This window comes from Vicugna pacos, chromosome 5 (genome assembly GCF_048564905.1).
Source record: "Vicugna pacos chromosome 5, VicPac4, whole genome shotgun sequence".
NCBI classification, from domain to species: Eukaryota; Metazoa; Chordata; class Mammalia; order Artiodactyla; family Camelidae; genus Vicugna; species Vicugna pacos.
In genome coordinates this window covers 89,361,125-89,373,652 of record NC_132991.1, presented here as the reverse complement: position 1 = coordinate 89,373,652, position 12,528 = coordinate 89,361,125, and positions in this window count along the sequence as shown.

The following is a 12,528-nucleotide window of genomic DNA, read 5'->3' as shown; positions in this document are numbered from 1 at the left end:
GAGAGGCAGCGACTGGGTTTTATGGGCTTGGTAGCCTCGTATGCTAACAAGTGGGAGGACCATTCTAACTACTCCGGGAAAGGGGCTGGGATTCCCAGGAATTTGGCCACTGCCCACTCTTTGACCTTTTATGGTTAGCTTTGGAGCTGTCATGGCACCTGTGGGAGTGCCATTTACCATGTTAATATTACAATGAGCGTATAATGAAGCTTAAGGTCTACTAGAAGTCAAATCTCCTGCCATCTTGAGCCTCAAGGCCTACTGGGAGTTGAATCTTCCACCATTTCGGTTTCAATTGCTGTCATTCCTTGAATGGCTGTGCCCTGACCCCTTCCCTCCTGTCTCAAAAACTCGATCTGTGTATCTAGCCCCATCTGCCAAGATCACAAGTCCTCACATCTCAGTCTCTTTTGAGTCTTCAAAGGCACCAGTCCCCTCCCTCTCTCTCTCTCTCTCTCTCTCTCTCTCTCTCTCTCTCTCTCTCTCTCTCTCTCTCTCTCTCTCTCTCTCTCTCTCTCTCTCTCTCTCTCTCTCTCTCTCCATGGCCTTTGCATAGGCTGTTGTGCCTGCCTGGGACACTCTCCCCTCCCTCATCTAGCTGACTGATCCTAGGGGCCCTTAGGGTTTTAGCCTACCTGGCATCTCCTCTTCCTAACTCTGGTTTACTCCAGAAACGTTGGCTGAGCTCCTACTTTGCCAGGCACCAGGCTAGGCCCAGCTCCCCCACGGGGAGCTCTGGAGATGCTGGTGATTTCAAGGGGAGTGGGGAACGTCAATCAAAGGGTCACACTCATGTCCTCAGAAGGAGACTTGGACCTTGAAGTAAGAGTATGGCTGGGTGAATTTGGGGATGTCAAAGAAAGCCAGTAAAACTGGAAAGCAGAGCCAGGGAGTTGGGAATGGGTCTTACTGTCATAGGAGCACGAAGGTGGTGAGGAGGCTTAGGGTTCTAGACATACAGTGAAGGTAGTCAACTGGCCTTCCACGTTTGCCAAGCTACCTTCTGAGTCAGCTTCTGTTGTAGGTCTGCACATAATCTGATCCTGGTCTAGTAAGAGCTGTATTTCTCCTTGAAGGCTAATATGTTTTTATATGGATTTTTAAATTGTGATTTAATTCACATATCATAATATTCACTCTTTCAAAGTGTACAATTCAGTGGGGTTTTTTGGCTCATTTTGGTATCTTCACAAAGCTGTGAGACCGTCACAACTGTCTAATTCTAGAACGTTTTCATGACCTTAAAAAGAGACCCTCTGCCCATCCGCAGTCACTCCCCACTTCCCTCCTCCCTTGGTCTCTGGCAGCTACTAATCTCCTTTCTGTCTCTGTTGGATGTTTCATATAAGTGAAATTATAAAATATGCGGTATTTTGCATCTGGCTTCTTTCACTTGACATAATATTTTCAAAGTCCATCCATGTTGTAACAAATATAAGTGCTTTGTTTCTTTTTATTGCTGAATAATATTCCATTGTGGATAGACCACCTTTTGTTTATGCATTCATTCTTGTTAGACATTTAGGTTGTTTTGCCTTTTTGTCTACTGTGAATAATGCTACTGTGAACATTCATGTGCAGTTTTTGTATGGATATATGCTTTCATTTCTCTTGGCCAGACACGTAGGAGTAGATTTGCTGGATTACATGGTAACGCTATGTTTAACCATTTGAGGAACTGGCAGACAATTTTCCAAAGCAGCTGCACCATTTTGCGCTTCCACCAGTAGTGTTGAAGTCTTCCAGTTTCTCCAGATCCTCACTAACACCTGTTATTATCTGACTTTTTCTTATTGCCATCCTAGTAGGTGTGAAGATGTATCTTGTTGTGGTTTTTATTTGCATTTTCTTGATGGCTAATGATGTTGAGCATCTTTTCATGTATGTATTTGATATTTATTATATCTTCTTTGAAGATTGTGTATTCAAATGCTTTGCCCATTTTTAAATTTCATTTAATTTAATTTATTTTTTACTTTTTTTATTGTGTGATAGTCATTTTACAATGTTGTGTCAAATTCTAGTGCAGAGCACAATTTTTCAGTTATATATGAACATATATATATACTCATTGTCATTTTTTTTTCACAGTGAGCTACCACAAGATCTTGTATATATTTCCCTGTACTATGCAGTATAATCTTGTTTACCTATTCTGCATTTTAAAATACCAGTCTGTCCCTTCCCCTGGGCAAGTTTGTATTCTATGTCTATGAGTCTGTTTCTGTTTTGTATTTATTTATTTATTTATTTATTTATTTATTTATTTATTTATTTATTTATTTATTTTAGATTCCTCATATGAGCAACCTCATATGGTATTTTTCTTTTTCTTTCTGGCTTACTTCACTTAGAATGACATTCTCCAGGAACATCCATGTTGCTGCAAGTGGCATTATGTTGTCATTTTTATGGCTGATATGACAACATATTTTATGGCTCAATAGTATTCCATCGTATAAATAAACCACAGCTTCTTTATCCAGTCATCTGTTGATGGACATTTAGGCTGCTTCCATGTCTTGGCTATTGTAAATAGTGCTGCTATGGGGTGCAGGTGTCATTTTGAAGTAAGGTTCCTTCTGGATATATGCCCAGGAGCAGGATTCCTGGGTCATATGGTAAGTCTTTTCCTAGTCTTTTGAGGAATCTCCATACTATTTCCCACAGTGGCTTTCCTTGCTTCCCTTTCCCATTCTTAATGATTTAGGTGTCTTCTTTTACAATTTTGTGTTTATTATTTCTGTAATTCAGGCAGTTATCTCCTTTCCAGTTATGAGTTTCTCATTTTTGTAGCATCCTGCTTTTTTTCTATTTAGAGTAGACCTGTCAATATTTCTTTCAGCATGGGTTTAGTGTCATTAAACTCTTTTAGTTTTTGCTTGTCTGTGAAATTCTTTATCTCTCCTTCTATTTTAAAGGATAGCCTTGCTGGATAGAGTATCTTAAGGCTGCATCTTTTTTTCATTCAGGACTTTGACTATATCTTGCCACTCCCTTCTGGCCTGTAGTGTTTGTGTAGAGAAGTCAGCTGAGAGCCTTATGGGGGTTCCCTTGTAACTCACTCTTTGCTTTTCTCTTGCTGCCTTTAGGATCATTTCTTTATCCTTGACTCTGGCCATCTTGATTATGATATATCTTGGTGTGGGTCTGTTTGGGTTTGTCCTGTTTGGGACCCTCTGAGCCTCCTGTACTTGGATATCTGATTCCGTTAGGTTTGGGAAGTTTTCAATCATGATTTCTTCAAATACCTTTTCTATCCCCTTTGTTCTTTCTTCCCCTTCTGGAACCCCTATTATGCGTAGATTGGCACGCTTTATATTATCCCATAGGTCCCTTATATTGTTTTGTTTTTTATTTTTCTCTCAGCTGTTCTGATTGGGTGCTTTCTGTTGTCCTGTCTTCTAGGTCACTTATTTGTTCCTCTACATTATCTAGCCAGCTTTGCACAGCCTTTAGGTCAGCTCTCATCTCAGCAAATGAGTTTACTAATTCTACTTGGTTCTTCTTTATAGCTTCTATTTCATTTTTGACATATTTTAAATCCCTAAACACTATTTCTTTTAGTTCCTTCAGTACTTTGATCACTCCTTTTTTGAAATCTTTATCTAGTAGGCCATCAATGTCTATTTCCTTGATCATGCTTTCAGGGGGTTTCTCTTGATCTTCTTGATCTTTTAATTGGGAGTGGCTCCTCTGCTTCTTCATATTGCTCATATCTCTCTGGCACTGTGGCTTAAGGAGTATCAGTTATCTAGTTCTCCTGGAGATGGTGTGCTCTTAATGATTTTATCGAGAGCTCTTTGTGTCTTCGCCCTGTTTCGCGAACTCAGCTTGCTGCTTCCAGAGGCCCTCTGTTGGCGCCCTCGTCTGTGCTGCTCCCAGTGGCTGTCAGCTAGCAGATCGTGCCCCCTCCCAACACTGGGTGCTGAGCTCTTACCAGGTGGGCGGGCGGGTCACTCCCCCTCCCAATGCCGCAGTCAGATGCTGCAGTCCGGTGAGGCCGGTGGGCAGATCCCGCCCCCTCCCAGCACCGTGGTCAGGTGCTGCGTTCCTGCCAGGAAGGTGAGTGGCTGCCTACCCTCTCCCAGTGCCAGTCACTCCGCTGCTCTGTGCAGCTGTCCACTCTGCCTCTGGTGGGCGCTCGGAAGGCAGGCTCGGGGAAGACCGCGGAACGGCCCCACCCCTCCTCTGTGCCAGATCACAGCTCCTTGTTTGTCTTGGTGGCGCGAGTTCTCTGAGGTGCCAGGGCAGAAAGATCCTATCTGCCTTGGGCTGTAAACAAGTCTCAGTCCTGCCTAGGAGGTTACAGAGCCCCCAGGTGCGGATTCAGGTCTCGGCCCTGCCCCTGGCCGGGCGCTGCACACAGGAGGAGATGGTGGCTGTGGCTGTGCCCCACCTCTCTTCTCGCAAGAAGGGTCAGTAATGGCGACGCAGGTCTGAGGAGACAAAGGCTATGGCACCCCTCCCCCCAGGGCACACCAGACTTGTTGCTTTGCTTTTTTCGCAATTTATGGGGGACTGAGGTGGTTCTGCTCCATATCCCCTCCCAGCCTCGGCACGCAGCCCCCTGCAGCCACCTGAGACGCTGCCTCAGCGCAGCTGTCCCCGTCCTCTGCCCGGCTCGGGCGGCCTGTCCCAGCTCCAGCTGCCGGCTAGCGTCTCGGGCTGGGTGTCACGGGGACCCTTTGTGCCCATTTAACTCAGTTCTGTCGGTCAAGGGGTGCTCGGGGCAGATCTGAGCCTCAGAGGCTCCCCCTCCGTCCTGCTGGCCTCTCCGTTGGAGAGGGGAGACCCAGTGAGCGAGTGCCAGTCCTCCTTTGCCACTCCCTCCCTGCGGGATTAGTCCCACACTGTTTTGCTTTTTCTTCTTTCTTTTCTCCTTTTCTCCTACCAGATTTTTGGTGTCTTTGTCTTTGGAAGAGGGTGATGTTCTGTCGGAGTTCGGCAGGTGCTCTGGTTGGCTGAGTAGGTCCGTAGATGTGAATTTTGGTGTATTTGTGGGACAGGGTGACTTACAAGCGTCCTTCTACTCCGCCATCTTGCTTCTCTACCCTGCCCATTTTTTAATTGGGTGTTTTTAAATTTTTTTATTTGTTGTTATTGTTGTTGACTTATAGGAATTCTTTGCATGTTCTGGATACTAACCTCTTACCAGATGTATGATTAGCAAATATTTTCTCCCACTTGTGGGTTATCTTTTCACTTTCTTGATAGAGTCCTTTGCAACACAAAAGGTTTTTTTATTTTGCTGAAGTACAATTTATCTTTTTCTTTTGTTACTTATGCCTTTGGTGTTATAGTTAGGAAACCACTGCCTACCCTAAGATTAGGAAAATTTCCACCTATATTTTCTTCTAAGAGTTTTATAGTTTTAACCCTTACATTTAGGTCATTGATCCATTTCGAATTAATTTTTGTAAATGGTAGGAAATTGGCATCCAATTCATTCTTTTGCATGTAGATATCCAGTTGTCCCAGAACCATTTGTTGAAGAAACTGTTTCCCTATTATCTTGGCACCTTTGTCAAAATCAATTGACCATAAATGTGTGGGTTTATTTCTGGACTTTCATCTCTATTCATTGATTTATAGGTGTATTCTTATGCCAGTACCACACAGTCTTGACTATCATAGCTTTATGATAACTTTTGAAATCAAAAAGTATGTCTTCTAACTTTGTTCTTTTCCAGGATTGTTTTGGCTCTTCTGGGTCTCTTGAATTTTATATGAATTTTAGGATCAGTGTGCCATTTCTACAAAGCAGGTGGCTGGAATTTTGATAGGAATTGTGTTGAACCTGAGATCAACTTGGGGAGTATTGACATCTTAACAAAATTAAATCTTTCAATCCATGAACACAGGATTTCTCTCAATGATGTTTTGTAGTTTTCAGTGTACAAATCTTGAACTCTTGTTAAACTTATTCCCAGGTGTTTTACTCCTTTTGATTCTAGTGTAAACAGAATTGTTTTCTTAACTCCATTTTTGATTATTCATTGCTGTCGTATAGAAACATAATTGATTTTTGCACATTTATCTTGTATCTTGCAATCTTACTGAACTTTTCATTATCTTGAATAGCTTTTTGTGAAATCCTGTTGGATTTTCTATATATGAGATCATATGATCCACAGGTAGAGACAGTTTTACTTCTTCCTTTCTGAACTGGATGCCTTTCTTTCCTCTCCCAAACCACCTTGGACAGAACCTCTAGTACAATATTGAGTAGTGGTGGTGAGAACAGGCATCTTTGTTTTGTTTCTAATCTTAAAGGAAAAAGCATTCAGTCTTTCACCGCTAAGTATGATGTTAATTGAATTTTTTGTGGATGCCTGTTACCAGATTGAGGAAGTAGCCTTCTGTTTCTTTTTTGAGTGTTTTTATCATGAAAGGTGTTAGATTTTGTGAAACATTTTTTCTGCATTTACTGAGTATAGTATATGGTTTCTGTCCTTTATGGTTAACATATTTTTAAAAGTAGTTATTTGTGCAGTTAGAGGAATAGGAACCAGGAAAATGGGAGACAGGAGAGCAAGAGATATCCTTTTATGTTTTTTGGTTTCTTGAATATATTTCTTGTTAAAAAATGAAATTGTCTTTAAAAAATTGTTGCAACATATGCATAATGTAAAATTTACCATCTTAAACATTTTTAAGTGCACAGTTCAGTAGTGTCAAGTATATTCATACTATTGTGCAATCTCCAGAACTTTTTCATCTTGCAAAACTGGAACTCTATACTCATTGAACAACAACTCCCCATCTGCCTTCCTCCCAGCCCCTAGCAACCACCATTTTACTTCCTGTATGTATGAGTTTGACTACCCTAGTACCTCATACAAGGGAAATCATACAGTATTTGTCTTTTGATGACTCACTTATTTCACTTAGTATAACGTCTTCAAGTTTCATACATGTTGTAGCATGCATTAGAGCTTCCTCTCATTTTGTTTATCCTTTCACATGCTGATGGACATTTGGGACCTTAGGCTACCATGGACAATATTGTGAATAACAGCCAAACATGGCTGTTGAACAAGGGTGTGCAAATGTCTTTCAGACCCTGTTTTCTATTCTTTTGGATTCATATGCAGAAGTGTTATTGCTGGATCATATGGTAGTTCTATTTTTAATTTTTTGAAGAACTACCATACTGTTTCCCATAATAGCTGAACCATCTTGCATTTCTACCAACAGTGCACAGGGTTCTAAGTGTCTCCACATCCTTACCAACACTTGTCGTTCCCTGTTTTTTTTTGTCTGTGTGTGTGTGTGTGTGTGTTTGGATAGCAGTCATCCTAATAAGTTATCTTTTAAAAGTTCAGGTTTCTGAATCTCCAAAGCTGAGGTCCAGGCCCTCAGCTACTTTCAATGTAACCTTCTTTCAATCCTCAGACAAGGCAGGGCCTTAGACCCAGGAGGACAATTGGAGGAATGGACAGGAACAGAGGCTGAGGCCCAGTATGGGGCAGAGGCGGCTCAGGAAAGGCAGTACCTGGCTGGGAAGGGTGCCTCAGCTCAGGTAAGGTGACCATTGGCTGGGTTAGACTGGAGGACCTGGAAGCAGCTGCCTGGTTCTCTGGAGTATCTGGGATCTCCACAGTCCCTGGAATATCCATCGGAATTCCTGAGCACTCTGCAGCTAACCCTGAAATTCTTCCAACAACTCTAAGTCATGTGGTCCTCATTCACAGAATCAGCATTTAGTGAGCACCAAGTGCTTGCTGACACTGTGCAGAGCCTAGGGTTAAAAGAAGAAATTCCACGCGCCCTCCAGAAACTCACTGCTGAGTAGAGAAACATGGACGCATATTCACCCTCAGACACTGGGACAGCTGGTACTTTAGAAGCAGAGAGGAGTTTCCAACCTAATATGAGGGTAACAGGAGGTCTCCAAGAAGAGGTGGCTGAGTCCAGATCAACCAAGAGGCCAGGGATGGGGGGGGAGGTAGTCTCAGGTTGCGGAAGGAGCATGGGAGAGGGTACAGGTGGGACAGAGCCCAGTGGCCCAGTTGGCTGAAGCCTGGAGGTCACGGCCAGGCACAGGACCAGGACTAGGGGAGACAAGTGAGGCAGCTGCTTTGGGCGTGAAGTTGAAGGCCAAAAACTCAGTCGTCAATACAATATTTTACTGCCAGATATGAGACATGTGTTCCAGGATAGAAAACTGAATACTGTGAGAATGTCAGACTTTCCAAAATGAGTGCAAGAAAATCCATGATGAACAAAATAGCAAGTTTGAAATAAAGACAGGATCAATAATGGGGCTGCGCAAGCCACAGTGGGCCCTGAGGCCAAAGACGTACCAGTAATACTGAGCCTGTGGGTTTTTAAAATTTGATTTTCTGTTCATTGTCTTTCTCCCATTAACAGAAAAATATTGCACTGAACTATTGTTCATCTTGATCACTGAGCTTCTGGGTCCCTTAAATTTTGTGCCAGAGACACAGGCCTTGCTGGCCTCACCTTTGTCCCCCTCTCTCAGTAGGAAGTGAGCTTTCAGTCGTGGGCTGAGGAGGCGCTAGGGGTTCACCCTGCTGGCTAGGAGAAGTCATTGAGAACTTTTCATTATTAGAATGTATATCTGTTGATGAAAAAACTGATGTAGCTACAGATAGATTAAGATGTCAGGGAGGCCAACTCAGAATGGCTGCCTAATCCAGGCAGGGTGATGAAGGCTTGAAGTAAGAGAAGCAGTGGGAAGAGTAGAAGACCCCGGAGGGCCAGGCCTTAGGGTGGGGCTGGGCCTGCTGTGGGGCTGAGGGGGAGGCTTGCTGAGGTCTTAGACAACGCCCGGCTCTGGCCTGGGAGGACGAGTTGCTGTGTCCCATTTACCGAGGTGTGAAAGATGGCAGTTTACAGTGGAGCAAGGAGCTGAGCTCAGTTTGTGACGTTTGGAATTTGAAAATTTGTAGGACACCTAAGGGAGCTGTCTGGAGCCCAGGAGGAAAGTGGCTCCTGGAGAGACCTTGATTTGGGCGCCATTAGGGGGCAGTTGTCCCCAGGAGGTGGAGCCCAAACCAGAGAAGGGGCCCCAAGCAGAGGGGTAGGAGGTGGGGGTACATTCGGAAGGGAGGAGACCAAGGGGCTAAGGAGGTTATCCAGAGAATAAGGGGGGAGGAGAAGGAAGGTAGGCGAAGAGGAAGGAGGCAGCAGAGAAGTTCCAAGGACGGTGTGGTCAAGAGAAAGAAGAGGAAGAGAGGCCGAAGAAGATAAGATCTGAAAGCTTCCTTTGGGCTGGCCACCAAGAGGGTGCCAGTGCAGGAGGCCCTGCAGGGTCTGAGAGGGACTGGCAGGAACTTGGCTCCACTCTTCCCAGAAGCTACTTCCCATAAAGGACAAAAGAAGGGAAGGAGGATATTTTGATGGAAGGTATGGCTGAGGAGATAATTGGAGAGGAGATGGGAGGGGCTCCTGGAACCTGAAAAGGTGTAGTTTTAGAGAAGGATTCTAGCTTCCTTGGGGCCTGGAGGGCGGAAAGCTTAGGGCTAGGGCTGTATGTAAATCAGAGGGTGGAATGCCCTGGGGAGACCTGTTTTTCTCCATGAAGTAGAGGCTGGGATAACTGTTGGGATGGAGGGGTAGGGGGCCTCCTGAGAGAAGATGCTGGAATAGATGCTGGGGAGTTGGGAATGGGAGCCCATGATCCACTCGGGAGCTCCTGAAAGACTTTCTGGGCAGCTGCTGAGAGCAGGACAGTTGGAAATCCTGGCTCCTTCATCACAGGATTTCTCTCCAGCATGGCCCAGCCTCCTGGATGAAGAAGGGAGAGCTGACAGGGGCTGGGCTGGCATGGCTACCAGCTCTCCTACAGCAGGCTCAGCTCAGAGGCCTCCTGGTCACTGGTGTGGCTGGGGAGCTGAGAGGAGCTGAGGGCTGACTCCTGAGTCTCTGAGCTGGCAGATGAAGCTTCTCAGGCTCTGGGGGAGACAAAGTCTAGGCCTTTGATTCAGGCCTCTGAGCCCCAGAGGCAATGGGGCACAAGTTGCCTTGTGCATGAAAACACTTGCCTAAACACCAAACAAGGCCTACTAAGAAGAGCTTAGGATCCCCCTTCAGCATCTCGCTGAAAGTTCTGGAGGCTTCAGGGAACCCCAAAAGATGGAAGCAGGCCAGGTTGGTACAGGGAACCTGGCTCTGCCCATCTTCACACCCCCCAGTACCGGAGTTGATGCTGTGAATTCCCCTCATGGCCAAGGCGGGTGCCCACTAGACCTCTGCTTTGGGCATCTTTCCTGGAAGCTGTGCTGGTCCCTCCATCCTTGGCTCTGTCTTCAGTGGACAAGCCTTCCAGCTGCAGGTGGCAGCTGCCTCCTGCTTCTACCTTATATTCTTTCAACCCTGTAACCAATTTCCTGCTTTAAACTCCTTCTATATTAAATACCGGATGTGATTTTCCTTCGCTAGTTGGAGCTTAACTGAGGCTTTTGGTTCCTGGCTGGGAACTGGAGTTAATCTTTCTGAAGATGTGTAGACTTCCTCCTGTGGGCTGTCAGACCCTCGCATTGACATGAGGCCCATTGTGGTTGAATGGGTCTAGAAGGGTCCAGAGGGCCCATGGATGCACAGAGTGGGCACCTCACTGTAGACAGGTGTAGTGGGTATTGGGGGCTGGCCAGGCCATGGCAGGGGGGCTGTGCCAGACAAGTGGCCAGCAGCTGCTCAAATACCTCTGAAGCTCTGGGCTGGTGTCAGAAGCTGATCAAACTCCCCAGTGTGAAAATTCAGGGAAAAGAATTAGAGCGATGTTTCTAGGGGATATGGTAGCCTTGCACCCTCTCCCACCCCGTCCCTCCTCTGCCAAGGTGTACAGTGCTCTCAGGCAGCAGATAACCCTCACCGGCCAGGGTGGGTGGGATCACTCTCAGCTGGAACTGCCACCAAAAATCCTAACGAAAGGCAGCATGTGGGAGAGCATCCACCAAAATGTAAAAGGCCATACCCTCGGACCCAGCTGTTCTACATTTAAGTAATTCTGCAGGTATAATTTGCACATGTGCAAAATGAAGTATGTAAAAAGGTTTGGAACTTGTAATAGCAAAACATAGGGAACAACCCTAAATGTCCAGCAGTGCAGACTGGGTTAAATAAATGATACTTCCACCCAAGGAACACTTTGTTGCTCTCAGGGAGAATGAGGCAGCTCTGCATGCACTGATGCAGGAGTTGTGAGATAAATTTAGTTAATAAAATAGAAGGGAGACTTCAGAACAGTGCATACTGTATGACTACATTTGTGTTAAACATAATAAATACACCTTTCTATTTGTAAACTCACTGACTGAAGCCGGAAGGAAATGCCAGACAGCTGCTGGCCCTGTTCTAGGACACAAGGGCTAGAGGACAGGGAGGGAGGAGAGAGTTTACTGTGTATTTTCTCAAACTTTTGGAACTTTGTGCCATATGTGAGCTTACCAACTTAATAAATAAATCATTCACTTTTAGAAATCCCCCTCCCCACCCCCCACAAAAAAGGTGGCAATTTGGAAACAAAACTCCTACACCCCTGCCAGTCTATTCTGCACAGGTTCTGTGGTCCTGAGTTAGGGTTGGGGGGCGGTGGGAGGGAAGCATTTAGACCCCGGTGACGATAAAATAAAGCTGGGGTAGCCTTACTTATATTTATGGGCATTTGGATAGCTACCCAAGGTTTCCTTTCCAGACTCTCAGATTCAGATCCCTTGAGGATGTGCATTGATCATCTTTGCCTTATTCTTAGTACTCAAGCATACCCTTGGAAAAGGGAGCAGGAGGTCCTGCTTTCATTTAACAGATGAAAGACATGGAGGCAGAAGGCCACACAGTGAAGATGCAGTATTTCATATTTCCCATCCATTACATGTCAGGGCAGGTTCAGATTTTACAATTTCCACTCCTCCAAGTTTAATGCATTTGCTAGGTAGGTCCACCCTGAGCTGAGGGGCATTCTCTCATTCAAAGCAATAATCTGTTCTTTCCGTAGGCAATTTACTTCATTTGGTGTTTACTTGTTTTTTATTTATTTTTAAAATTTATTTTTAGATGCCCTGTTTTTTTTTAATTTCAGCTTTGAGGAATAACTGACATACAACATTGTAAGATATTTAAAGTGTACATCATAGTGATTTAATATACATATACCTTGTGAAAGGATTTCCCAAGTAGTTAATTAATACATCCATTACCTCACATATTTATCTTTTTTGGGGGGAAGAACATTTAAATTCTACTGTCTTAGCAAATTTCAATTATACAATATAGTGTTATCAACTATGATCACCATATTTTACATTAGATCCTCAGATCTTATTAATCTTACAGCTGAAAGTTTCTACCCTTTTACCAACTTCTCACCATTTTCCCCACCTCCTAGTTCCTGGCAACCATTTTTTATTCTATTTCTATGAGTTTTTTTTTTGATATTCCACATATGACTGACACCATCCAGTATTCATTTTTGTCTGGCTAACTTCACATAATGACCTTGAGATCACTTGTTGCCATTGTAACAAATGGCAGGATTTCCTTCTTCTTATGGCTGAATAA